Source organism: Martes martes, assembly GCF_963455335.1.
Source record: "Martes martes genome assembly, chromosome: 4".
In the NCBI taxonomy this organism is placed as follows: Eukaryota; Metazoa; Chordata; class Mammalia; order Carnivora; family Mustelidae; genus Martes; species Martes martes.
Genome location: NC_137891.1, coordinates 91,581,843 through 91,595,244, shown reverse-complemented (window position 1 = coordinate 91,595,244; position 13,402 = coordinate 91,581,843). Strand labels below are relative to the sequence as shown.

Here is a 13,402-nt window from a genome sequence, read left to right as displayed (position 1 = left end):
AGGCAGTACAGTAGAAAATAAGGACAAATAAGACTTTGGATATGTTTTTCCTTTAAGTGCTGATTCTCTAGTACACTATCCACACACACAGAAGATGAAAAAAGAATTTTTTTCAGTTTTTAACATACATTGGAATGGCAGACTGGAATTCCCAGAATCAGCCTTTCTCCATCTGAATGTTATCTAGGACTCAGAAACAACTAAGTATAGAAGTGGATTCCTAGCAACAGGTGAGAGGAGCTATAGGCCTCCCCAGTGAACTAAATGTTGGTGGGTGTGAGTGGGGTGGGGAGCTAGCCCGTTGGGGGTGCTGTGCAATTTGAAGTCCTCTGGCAGGTGGGTTACAGACTGCCCAGTTCCTTTTTGCTACCCTACGGATGCATCTAGCAGCCAATCCATCAGTGCTGCTCTGATCTCTCACAGTACCTTCAAAATATATCAAAAGTTTGATATCATGGTATCAGGGCATTGCATAAGAATTTCATCTTTTCCTATCTGCAGAAAGCTCACTTGTATGAAATACGTTGATATCTTAGCTGCTGCATGTCTCTTTTCCTACAGCATTCAGTGAAGCCCTACTATAGGCCAGGGTACAGGTGAATCAGCAGGATTTCTGTCTTCCGGGAGAAGTCAGGAGGAAGAGAAAAGTTCATAAAGACAGCTCCAGTGTGATTTGGAGTGCCATCTGGGCGACTTCGCCGAAAAGGAACCTGAGGTGTCGTGGCTATACCACCTCTGTTCCCCACCACTCAGCTTTCTCCATACTTTGAAATCGCACTGATTCACCCGGTGTCCCTTTCCTTCTTCCCTCAACGCCCATTCTCCGCTGATGGGACCCTGGGTCTTTCGTGGGAGGAGCGATCCTTCTGGGGAGAGCGGGATCAAGAACTGTTTTCCGCAAGGGCGACGGTGGCGTCTGGAAGAGAGGGCGAGCCTGGCAGCACCGTGTGGAGGCTCTGGCGGAGCATTAGCACTGCGGGGGTCAGAAAGGATTTACAGGACTCGGAGCTCACCTGATTGAAGTGCGCACCGATGAGCGAGGGTTCCCATATCTTAGAGCTGTTGCTCACAGTCCCGCCTTTCTCTTTCTTGGGTGCCATGCAAAAGACGGGAGGAGCATTGGCGTCTAAACTGGGCTCAGGCCTGGAATAAGCGTCCCCGCTGCCATAGCAACCGAAGCCACGCCCAGTTTCTGAACGACTTCGGTTCCCCTCCCCCAAACCTGCCCTTAATCCACAGGCCAACCGCTTCCGTCTCCACAGCAACCAAGCTTCCCAGCGCGCGGCAACCCTGAGGCCGGACTCCTAGACCCCCTGATTAAATTTTAGGATTTTCCAGCGGCACAACTGTGCAAACGGGAGAGGTTAGGCCGAGGCTGGCCTCGAGCTGGTCTGGTTACTTCCTTTTACTCGCTTGGCCCCTCTGCTGCTTCTTGGAGCCTCTCTGGCCCAAGGCATTGTCTAGAAACTCAAAATCCCTGCAATCCCACCCAGGACTTGGACACCAAGATTTTTTCGACCCTGGGCAACCTAGAATGGAGAGCTGATTCCCTCAAGAGACATCCCATGCCATTTTCTCACCCATACTAATCTGCTTCCTTATATGCAAATTTATCACCCTGACCTCCATCCTTAGCTTCAGTCTTGGGTCCTCCTCCCAGGGCCTTCCTAAACAAGTGGGAGCACTTCTCTAAAAGATGCTTTATAAAACTGTAGTTGGGGATTAAGGTCTTTCTAGGTTGTCTTCTCTGCCTAATCAGAGCCAGTTCTCTCAAACTGTCCCCCACTGGTAAGCAGTCTTTCTTCCCCTCCACCCCCTGCCTCCCCAACACTCACCACTACCTAAAGATCCTAAAGATGGTGGTGGTCAGATTCCCCCAAATAATAATGACAGTAATAATAGTAATCATAATAACAACAGCTCCTGTTTCATGATCACTGCTACTTCCTGTATATAGTTCTATCATTTAATTCTTACAACCACCTTCTTGCAAGTCTCACAGTGTGTGACTGATGGCACCAGGGTTAGAATCTGGGATTGTCCGGGTTCCCAAATCCAGTGCACTTAATTAACCTCTACAACAGTTTTAGGACTGCCAAAATGAAAGATGCCACCTTTTGAGGGGCTAGACTTACTTTTGTTTGTTTTTTTTATTACAATAAAACTGATTTAAGGTCAGACAGGGCAGAACTCAATCAAAGGTGTTTTGCTTTCAGTACCTGTAAAATGCAATGTCTAACTATTCCCCTGAACCCGGGGCTCGCCCAGAGGTGAGATGCTTCAATGATCCCAATGGACCAGGGATGGCTAAGGTGACGCATGTGACCTGTGGCTTAATTTCATTCAGCACAACTTGCCAGCTGACCTACAGGGGAAGATGTTCTAATGCTTTTTGTTGCTTTCTTTGAGGAATAAATTATGTGTGATTGTCATGGTGATATCCAGCCACTATCTCACTTCATTTTGGAGAGGTGGAGTGGGTTTAAAGATGCTGCTACTTCCCGACTCCTATTCATAATTTGGCCCAACAAGGGGAAAGTTTCTCCTCCTGCCCCAGTTCTTTAATACAGATTATTAAAGAGAAAGCACAATCTCTAGAAATAGTCTTTTCATAGGAAATTTACGAAAAACATCCACTTTTCCTTTCTTGCTGCAATGTCTTATTACAATGTGTCTAAATGTTGCATTGTGTCTAAATATGTTATTTATCTTCTGGGAGGGACTAGATCCATGCAGCCTAGTAGCAAGTCATACCTCTAGGCCCTCTCTTGTTATGAGAATAAAATGTCTGATGCATAGTGAGCCCAGAGGAATTATGCAGAAAGAGATTTTCCTGAGGGTTTCTACTGCAACCACCTAGGCTGCCACTGATATGTTATCATAGAAATTTCTCCAAAATTTTGTTCATCATTAAATTTTTCTTTATTAGATGAAAAATGTTCTTTGAGTTGCAGTTTGAATATAAAGACCAATCACTTTTAGACCAAAATATATATATATAAGTAATCATTTATTACATCATTCTTCATTTTGATCATAACTCTTCCCATGGGTTTAAACCGTCTGGGAAAAAGGTCTTTCATTTTTACTAGAAAAGCAGTAAAAATTTTGTTGGCCTTCCAGTTAGATTTTATAAAAAAAATTTAACTAGATGTTTATGTGTGTCATACTATGTTACTAATTTTCTTTCTTCTTGAATGTGAATGCATATTTTAATATAAAACATTATGGATAATCAGTTCAGCCAAATTGCTAGCAGATGATTAATAAGATGGGTTGCAGATAAGAAAGAGGAATGAACAGAGAAAATGGAATGAGGACAAAAAAGTAAGATTAAGTGTTTTTTTAAAACTGCAGAGAAAGTGTCACTAGCTTCGTCTTATAAGTGACAGCTGTCTAACTCCAGTTTTTGCAGCAACAAAATTTTTGTGACATATACTGTGGTTAAAACTGACTAGCTCTTCATCAAACATTTCATTCTCTTTCCTCCTACTGTGAGAGTCAGATGACATTTTTCAGCCTTCCTTATCCTTTGATGGGAACATGTGACTGAGTTCTAGCCAGGAGACGTGAGCAGAATGATATATGGGCGCATCCAAGTCTGGCCCTTAAAAATATCTTGCAGCATTATTCATGCTCTTCCCTGATTTGCCCAGATATTGGGGTGACACGGAAAGCCCCGCATTTCTGAATGATTGCTGTGACACAGAGGTACCAAAGTCTCCCTTACCCCTGAGTGCTACCCTGTTTTCTCCACCAAAGGCATTGCTTGAGACCACTAAGTGCATGAAAAGTAGACTTTTATTTTCTGAAGCTACTGAAATATTGGCATTTGTTATAGCAGCTAGAGTTACTCTAACTACTCTAACATTTTTGATAATTTTCATTTGAGAGTCAGCTTTTAATAAATCTAGCAGTAGTTGGCCTTCCCACAATGGCCTGAGAAAACAAGCTCGTGACTTTCAAGGAGGCGGGATGCAGAGCTGGCCACTGTGGGAGGCTAAAATGTCCAATCCTTGACCTTCTGGTGACTGTAGTCAGTGGTACCCACCCTCTTTCCACCCTTTACCCTGCCCTCCACCTGCTTCTGCAGTACATTCTTTCACTTTATCACGTTAATAAATTCCTTAAAGAAGGGGTTTGCATATTAAAGTAATACAATAAATTCGTCTGCTTATGTCACATACACCTATGGAGATTTTTGCTCATTTTTCAGAAAATGAACCGTGACCCTTCACTAAGACATCTGTGAACATAAATTATGACCTAGCAAATGATTTAGAGGAATTGAACATTTTAAATGTCAAAATAGAGATTTCAGGATGGAAGAATGTACTTCCAATATAATCTTTTATAGTTTCCTTCATAAAAGTCCTAAAAGAATAAAAGATTTTGTAGAAGACTTTTATGTAGATTTCTTTTAAATCGATTTAGAGAATTTGAAATGAAAGTTTTATGCCTTTTGCCTACTTTTGGCCTATTTCATTATTCTAGGGAAAGTGGCACTACAGATAATTTATGATACAAAAGGGGAAGACATTTTACAGTCACCAAATTTATAGGAGGTTTCATCATAGAACTGGTCTGTTTAATTTCAGAAAATAGGTGTGAATGACAATGGTCATAGTTTTAAGAAGTGAAAGCCATTCCCCAAAAAAGGGACCCTGCCAAGAAGAGAAAAAGAAAAAAAAAAAAAAGCATTGCCATCTGTCACACATTTATGCTTTTTTGGTATAATAAATTGTTTCCCCAACTAAATATAAGTTGAAACTTTATAAGCATATACTTTACTACATAAATTTTCCCATATGTCAGTGGCTAAAACAAAACTAGACTATTTGGAGGATTTTCTTTCTCTTTGGCAGGGTTACTCCTGGCTTGTTTCATTTAATTTTTGCATTTAATACTGTTTTGTTCACCAAAGACTGTCTACTTTTAGGGATGTACTGTTTCTTAAGGATATTATGATTATGGGATAAGTTACTTTTAAAAGCTTTATACTTCAATCTTATAGTGTTCAGTGAACTCTTATTTAGGCATGAAGTCAAGCATTATTTCTCATACCTGAAAGGATCTAGCCAGCTCCTCATGCATCTGGTGTTCTTACTGTTGTCAGGTAACATCAGGAGCCATGGACCCATTCATTTCCAGGCCAACATCAGGCACTCAAGGAATATTTAGCTAGAACACTCTGCTTGCCTTTGGCTGGGAAGTTCTCACAGATGTGCGCTGACTTTTTAGACTGGCATCCTACGTCTAAGAACACTTCTCACAATATGTTTGTCCTATTTACCGTCATGAGCCTCGTGCTTCTGACCTTCAAAATAGAATGTTGTAATGCACTGTCCTTGAGTTTTTATTGTGTGTGATGCAGAGGGCTTGATCTCTTTCAGCTACAAGTTTCAAAACATATGGAGAATATTACACCTGCATTCTATGGTCAGCATTAGCTTCCTATTCAGTTGTGAGTGCAATTTAAAGTGTTGACTTTAATCTTTAAAGCCCCTCATTGTTTAGAAGTCAGTTATTCCAGATATCACATCTCTCTCTATGCATCATCGTGGCAATTAAAATCAGCTGCAGAGCTCGCAAGTCAGAATCCCCAGTGGATTGTGGGGAGCTTGGGAGTAGATCGTTTTCTAAAGAAGAACTTCCCTAAGAACCCTCTGTTTCTGTGAATGATAAAAACAATATTCAAAGTTTACGGTTTTGGCCTGGAATGTCTTGTCATATATCTATATGTCCCTGGAACCGTAATTAAATGATGCTGATTTAATTTTTATTTTATTCCATGTTATTTGTGGCCAAGAGTTTAGAATACCAAATCTCTTTTTTAATGAATCAGAAAAATAACAGTTGTGGATATTAAAAATAGAAAAAGCTAAAATTCATCTGTTTCATATTTGTTAGTGTGGGAGTTTTCACTCCAGTATGCTCTCACTCAAGTTTTTCTTTGAATCTAATTTTAAATGTCTTCAGTGAAGGGATTTGCTGTAAATCCTTTGGGGACGGTTTTAAAATCCATAACTCATGGTAAGTCATTTCTCTAAATGCTTAGCTAAATGTTTGATTTCTTAATGTTTTGTCAGATGTCTGTCACTTATAAATTTGTGCTGTGTTAAATAATAACTTTCTTTTTACTGTGTATAAGGTTCAAAACCTGTGGTTGAGGTGAGCCTTCATTAAATCATGTGCCAGACCACGGAACAATCTTTTGGGAAGAAAAGATATTATATGTCTATCTGTGTCCATATCTGTATCTATATCTATATATTCTCTTGCTTATGTTTCTCTGGAGAGCATTTACTAAATACACTGGTCTCCCAAGACTGCATTTTATTTATTTTAGAGAGAGAGAGAGAGAGCATGCGTGAGTGGGAGGGCGCAGAGGGAGAGGAAGAAAGAGAATCTCAAACAGACTCCCCGCTGAGTGTGGAGCCTGACTTGGGGCTCCATCCCATGACCCATGAGATCGTGAGCTGAGCTGAAATCAAGAGTCAGCACTTAACTGACTAAGCCACCCAGGTGCCCCAAGAGTGCATTTTTAAAAAATTACATTTCCTGTAGTCTAATATGTGGTGAATTCTTTGAAAAATCACCTTTATTATAACACATAGTTTTTATTATATGTATTTTATTTGACATCTTTTTTTTCAGATATTGATAATCATTGGCTTCTATGTGAAGTATAAAGTAATATTCATAGTACTGGCATCTTTTGTTTTTAAGAAATTTAAGAGGAAATTTCATTGAAATGTAGAGACTTTCTGGTAACAATATAATAGGAAGGAAACCTTCTTACTGAAATCTACTTTCTGTTTTGTGAAGATGACAGCCTGAAAAAAGAGAAGAGATTTGCTTATATTAAGGAAAATTTCCTACTCTATTTCTGTCCCTTTCTGAACACACATTCTCAGAAAACATCTAATGAAGGCTCTGCCTTATGGCTGATATAAATGGAAATAAGGAAACAATATGAAGAAAAAGAAACACTTGGGAGTCCAGCATTAGGAAGAAAAGGAAGATTATAAGGAAAGACTCATTCAAACATAAAATAATTTCAGCCAATGCACAAGTCAATCGTGCTGCTAAAGGTCATATTAGAGGCTGCTTTCTCTGCCTCACACTATTTCTGAATGAATCTATTCAGGTCTTCCACCATTTCCTTTATGGGAGCCAACCATTTCTAGGTTTGCCTACCAAAATAATGGCTTCATTGACTCTTTCTTAGATTTCAATTCTCTACTATATTAAACAAAACAAAACCTCATTCTTTGTTATGCTTTGATTGTTGCACTTCACTTTTTCTCTTATGCATAGCAGTGCCTTCTTTATGCTCCTAAAGGTTTTTTCCCCCCTTCAGCTGGCTGTAATCTCTAGGCTTCTAATTTTGTTCACAATCAAGTTACACAATTTGACAATTATCCACACTTTAAAACTTTTATGACTATTTTCGCATAACGGTATGCACTCTACCTGAGCCAGCTGTCTTAATCCTTTAGAGTGTGGCCATTTTCCCTACTATACTTTTGGGTAATAACCACTGCCAATTTATCCCACTAAGTAAATTCCTCATTTTATTGAAATTGTTTTTATAAAGCTTAAGTTACTCACATTTATACCCGTAATCTCTCTCCCACCCCGTTCACTCTAGTAGGAGTTTGAAACCCTATTAATCTATTTGTTACCATAGTTTCCAAAATGCCTCAATATTAGCTTTTTAACTTTCCATAAGTTTCCATCCTCAACACAACAGATCTATTAAAAATCAGAGAATCAAATCATGATGCTAAGAGGAACTTCTTGAGATCATCTTCTATAAGAAGGGAAAAATTATTTCTCTTAGGCTCCGTTCCCTGCTCCAGCCCTTTCTGGCTATGTAACAACCTTGGACAAATTAATCAGCTCCTCTTTACTTCAGTTTCCTTATGAAATGGGATAATCGTGTTTGCATTATAGGGTTATTGTGAAGATTAAAGTACTTAGTAGATGAGTTGGCATATACTATGTTCTCAATAAATGTTACTTAATATTTTTTTGAGAAAGTTCTTAGAGTAGTTTCAGATTTACAGAATAGTTGCAAAGATAGTGCCTGAATCCCATTTTACTCCACACAGTTTCTCCTATTGTTAACTCTTAAATTAGTATGTTACAACTAATGAACCAATATTGATATGCTATTATTAACTAATAGTTTTTACCTAATGTCCCTTTTCCGTTCCAAGATCCAGGATATTGCATTTCATTTAGATATTCTATCTCCTTAGGTTCCTCTAATCTGATAATTTCTCAAACTTTCCTTGCTTTTCCAGGACTTCAACAGTTTGAAATGCTAAGATATCTTACAGAATGTCCCTTGATTTTGGTCTGATGTTTCTCTTATGTGTAGACTGGGGTTATAGGATTAGGGAGAAAGAATGAAGACATAAAGTGCTAATTATGAGCATGATACCAAGGTACATGCTGTCAACATGACTCACTGAGGATGTTAACCTTGAACACCTAGCTAAGGTAGAGGTTGGTAGGGTTCTCCACTAAAAAGTAGTGCTCTCCACCACCAATTACTGATGCTATACTGTTTGAAAGAAAACCACTATGGACCTATGGACAGCCCACACTTCAGATATGGGGAGTTATGCTCCACCTCCCTGAGGGAGCCAGTGTCTACATAAGTATTTGGAATTCTATATCAGAAATCTTTTATTCACTACCATTTATTTATTCAATCATTATTTCTATCAGTAAGGGTTCATGAATATTTAATTTATTCTTCAGGTTATAATCCAATACTACTTTGTATATTTGGTGCTTAGCTTAATTGTTCTAGCTTTGACCACAGGGAGTTCTTTCAATTGGCTCCTGGGTCTCTTTGACACATTCTTCCCTCATTGTTTTCTCTCTCTCTCTCTCTCTCTCTCTCTCTTTTTAACCTGTTCTGGCACTATCAGATGTCCCAGGCTCATATTGCATATTCTCTGCCCCAGTCCTAGAATCAGCCATTTCTCCTAAGAGCCCTGGTTCTTTTGGTTAGAGAATGGAATTAAAAACCCAGATCTAGGTGCTAAGAATGCTTGTAACTACCAGAGAGTTGTTTGTTTCTAGGTGTTTTCACTAGGTAGAATTAAGAAATAACCTATGAATATACACTTATACACACATAATTCTCTCTATATATACCAATTTGAGTAACATAAATTCATACTAATATTTATCACTCTAACCCAATACCACATGGTTCCTTCTACCCTGCTAATAGTTTATTAGCTATGCATTTATTCAGTCATTCATTCACGTTGAGTGTCTATTATATGCCAGGACCTATGCTCAGAACATGACAGATGCTCTTCCTACTCTCATGTGGCTTAGAACTCAGTTACTAACTTAAATTTTTACTTTAGTGTTTTAGTACTCTCAAGGGTTGACACCATTCATACTCACTACAGTCTATTTTCACATCTGTTTTTCTCCCACCATACTCCATTCCCCCACTTTCAAAACTGTACTATCTCTATTGACCATCCATTTCCCTCTCCACCCTCATTTCTCTTCCTTCAACTCTTTGTCCTCTGGGGTTTTTTTGTTTGTTTTTTTTTTTAAATCTCTCATTAAAACACACTCCAGCATAAAAGTGACTGGGACACTTGATAAGCATATTACTACTTCCTGTTTGTGTGGCGCATTCTTAACCTCTTTCACATCTCATTTTGACTACAGAGTTCTTTAAAGAATGATCAGGTTATATACTACACGTCTCCAGAGGCAAAGGAAACAAAAGCAAAAATGAACTATTGGGACTTTATCAGGAAAAAAAGCTTTTGCACAGCAAAGGAAATAGTCAACAAAACTAAAAGACAACCTACTGAATAGGAGAAGATATTTGCAAATGACATATTAGATAAAGGGCTAGTATCCAAAATGTATACCTTATCAAACACCAAAAAAAACAAAAACAAAAAAATATCCAGTCAAGAAATGGGCAGAAGACATGAACAGACATTTAGACATATAAATGGCCAACAGACACTGAAAAAATGTTCAACATTACTTGGCATTAGGGAAATACAAATCAAAACCACATGAGATATCACCACATACTGGTCAGAATGGCTAAAATTAGCAACTCAGGAACAACAGGTTTTGGCAAGGCTTGGAGAAAGGAGAACCCTTTTACACTGTTGATGGGAATGCAAACTGGTGCAGCTACTCTGGAAAACAGTATGGAGTTTCCTTTAACTTTCAAAAAATTAAATAGAACTACCCTATGACCCAGCAATTGCATTACTAGTTATTTACCGGAAGGATACAAAACTACTGATTTAAAGGGCCACATGCACCCCAATGTTGACAGCAGCAATGTCCACAATAGCCAAAATATGGAAAGACCCCAGATGTCCATTGACTGATGAATGGATAAAGAAGATGTGATACACACACACACACAGGAATATTCTCCATAAAAAGAATGAAATCTTGCCATTTGCAATGAAGTGGATGAAGCTAGAGCGTATTATGCTAAGTGAAATAAATCAGTCAGAGAAAGACAAATACCATACAATTTCACTCATATGTGGAATCTAAGAAACAAAAACCATGAACATAGGGGAAGGGATGGAAAAATAAAATATGAGGAAATCAGAAAGTCAGACAAACCGCAAGAGACTCTTACCTCTAGGAAACAAACTGAAGGTTGATGGAGAGGAGGTTGGTGGGAGGATGGCATAACTGGGTGATGGACATTAAGGAGGGCACTTGATGTAAGGAGCAACGGATGTTCTATGCAATGATGAATCACTAAATTCTACTAATAATACACTAATTCTAATTATTCTACTAATAATATACTATGTTAACTAAATTGAACTTAAAAAATTTAAAAATAAATATATAGAAAATAAAAACCCATTTTATTATTAAAAAAACTAGTGATGAGGTTATTCTGAAGGTGTTTATCCTTGGTGGCATCTTACGATTGCTACAGACATGTATGGATTTGTATGGGATCCGTCATTAGAGGTCCCACGTGGTCATTCATTCACCTGACTCCTGCTGTCAGGAATTGAAGGCCATGAGTTATTCTGTCATGAAATAGAGAATAATGTCTACTGATGCAAACCTCTAGGGTCTCCAAACTTAGTGTTTTTGTTTGCTGCTTGCTGAAAAGAAAATTTCTTGGCATTTTCATATATTGTTACATTGAGTCAATATTTTAATTCTTTTAAGTTAAATTCAACCCAATCCTTCTTATTGTTTGAGGAGAAATAAAATTATCTCTGTCCACAAAGGGAATTCACTTGTAATTCTCTTTTTCATACTGTCCTAGTTTTGTTTTGATAACAAAATTATATTAGTCTATCAAATGGACTGGGAAGTTTTTCTTCTTTTTCTGTTTGCTGAAGAGTTTGAATAAAATTAGAATTATCAGTTCCCAGATTTTTTGGAAAAGGTCACCTACAAAACTGTATGGGTCTGGTGAGTTTTTCTGTTTTTGTTTGTTTGTTTGTTTTAAAGATTTGCATTTATTTGAGAGAGAGAGAGAGGGAGGGAGAGAGAGAGACAGCCCAAGAGAGAGTCAGCATGAGGTGGGGTGCAGGAAAAGCAGAGGTAGTGGGAGAAGCAGGCTTTCCACTGAGCAAAGAGAGAGCCCAATGCCCGACTGGATCCCAGGACTCCAAGATCATGAAACAAAGGGAACTGAAGGCAGATGCTTAACAAACTGAGCCACCCAGGTGCTCCTGTTTGTTTGTTTTTTGAAAAAAATATTTAACATCCAGTTTGATGTTAAATTTTGTGTTCCCTTATGGTTTTAACATTATTTAGGTTTCTTCATTATTCTTGAGTTACTTTAAAGATTTTTTTTTTTTAAGATTTTATTTATTTATTTGACAGAGATCACAAGTAGGCAGAGAGGCAGGCAGAGAGAGAAGAGGAAGCAGGCTCCCGGCTGAACAGAGAGCCTGATGTGGGGCTCAATCCCAGGACCTGGGATCATGACCTGAGGCGAAGACAGAGGCTTTAACCCACTGAGCCACCCAGGTGCCCCTTGAGTTACTTTAAAGCAGTTACACTTTTCTTAAAAAATTTACATTTTTGTTTTAAAGTAAATCGTATGAAGTTATCGTATTCTCCCATTATTTTGGTACGTAACTGTATCTCTTCCTTCAATTGGAAGGTTGTGTATGTGTGTTTTTCTTTTTTCTTGAGTAATCTTTCCAGAGATTTGCTAATTTATTAGTCTTTTCTAAAAACAACTTTGGGAGGTGCTTGGGTGGCTCAGTCGGTTAAGTGTCCAACTCTTGATTTGGCTGTCATGATTTCAGGGTCATGAGTCTGGCTCCACAATGAGCGTGGAGCCTGCTTGGAATTCTTTCTCTCCCTTTCCCTCTACCTCCCTGCCCAATCTCTCTCACTCTGTTTCTAAAAAATAAAACAAAAAATAAAAACAACTTTAGGCTTTTTGATTCTCTCTACTGTGTTTGTTTCTTATTTTATTATTTTTTACTTCTTTGTTATTCCCTTTTACTTACTACATTGTATTCTATTATTTTCAAATTTATAAAGATTGTTGTTTACTATATTAATTGTAATATAGTAATTTAAAATTAATTGTAATTTTGTTTGTTGTAATTTGTGTTTGTTTGTTTTGTTTTGTTTTGCTAATATAATCATTTAAGACTGAGTGTTTTCTGGTAAGTACTATTTTAGCTTTCCAGCACAAGTTTTGGTAAGTACTATTGTATTATTGGTATTGCTTTATATTTTCTAATTTTCATTGTAATTTCTTTTTGGCCCATAAGTTACTAGAAATGCAATTCTATGTTTCCGAATGTGGGGATTTTTTCCCAGTTATCCTTTTAATATTCATTTTTGACTTAATTATATTAATTTATTCTGAATGTTTATTCTTTGAAACTTATTGACATATATCTTATGGACACATCTATGTCCAATTTTTGTAAATGTTTTATGTGTTCTTAAAATGAGTGAGTATTCCTTATTGATGAAAGTAGTGGGGTCTGTAAAGAGCTAAGACTAAGTTCATATTATTCATTTTTTCCCCAATATTCCTACTGATTTATTGTCTGGTTAGTTATCAGTTAGTTGGAAAGGTGTTAAAATCTCTTTCCTTAAAGGTAGATTTTTAAATTCATCCTTGAAATTTATCAAATTTCTATATTGTTCTATACCTGCTGAAGCTGTGTCATTTGCTTCATACAAGTGTAGAATTATCATGTCTTATTAGTAATATGCAATTTTCTGTCATTGTGTAGTGATTCTCTTGCTTCTAAAGAATGGTTTTTCCTTAAGGTCTTTTATTTTTATATACCAATTACTAAGGCTGGAAACGGATCTGAATTTATTTCTACTATATTATTTTGTACTTTCTCTTTGTTCTGCTTTTCTA

General features: G+C 37.6%; 1 protein-coding gene across 1 annotated transcript in view; it reads right to left on the bottom strand.

Moving 5' to 3' along the window:
• The window catches only part of SPAG17 (sperm associated antigen 17), a gene marked incomplete at its 5' end in the record, with an annotated part of 289,972 nt that overhangs the window by 233,994 nt on the left and 42,576 nt on the right, over window positions 1-13,402 (bottom strand). The window lies entirely within an intron of this gene.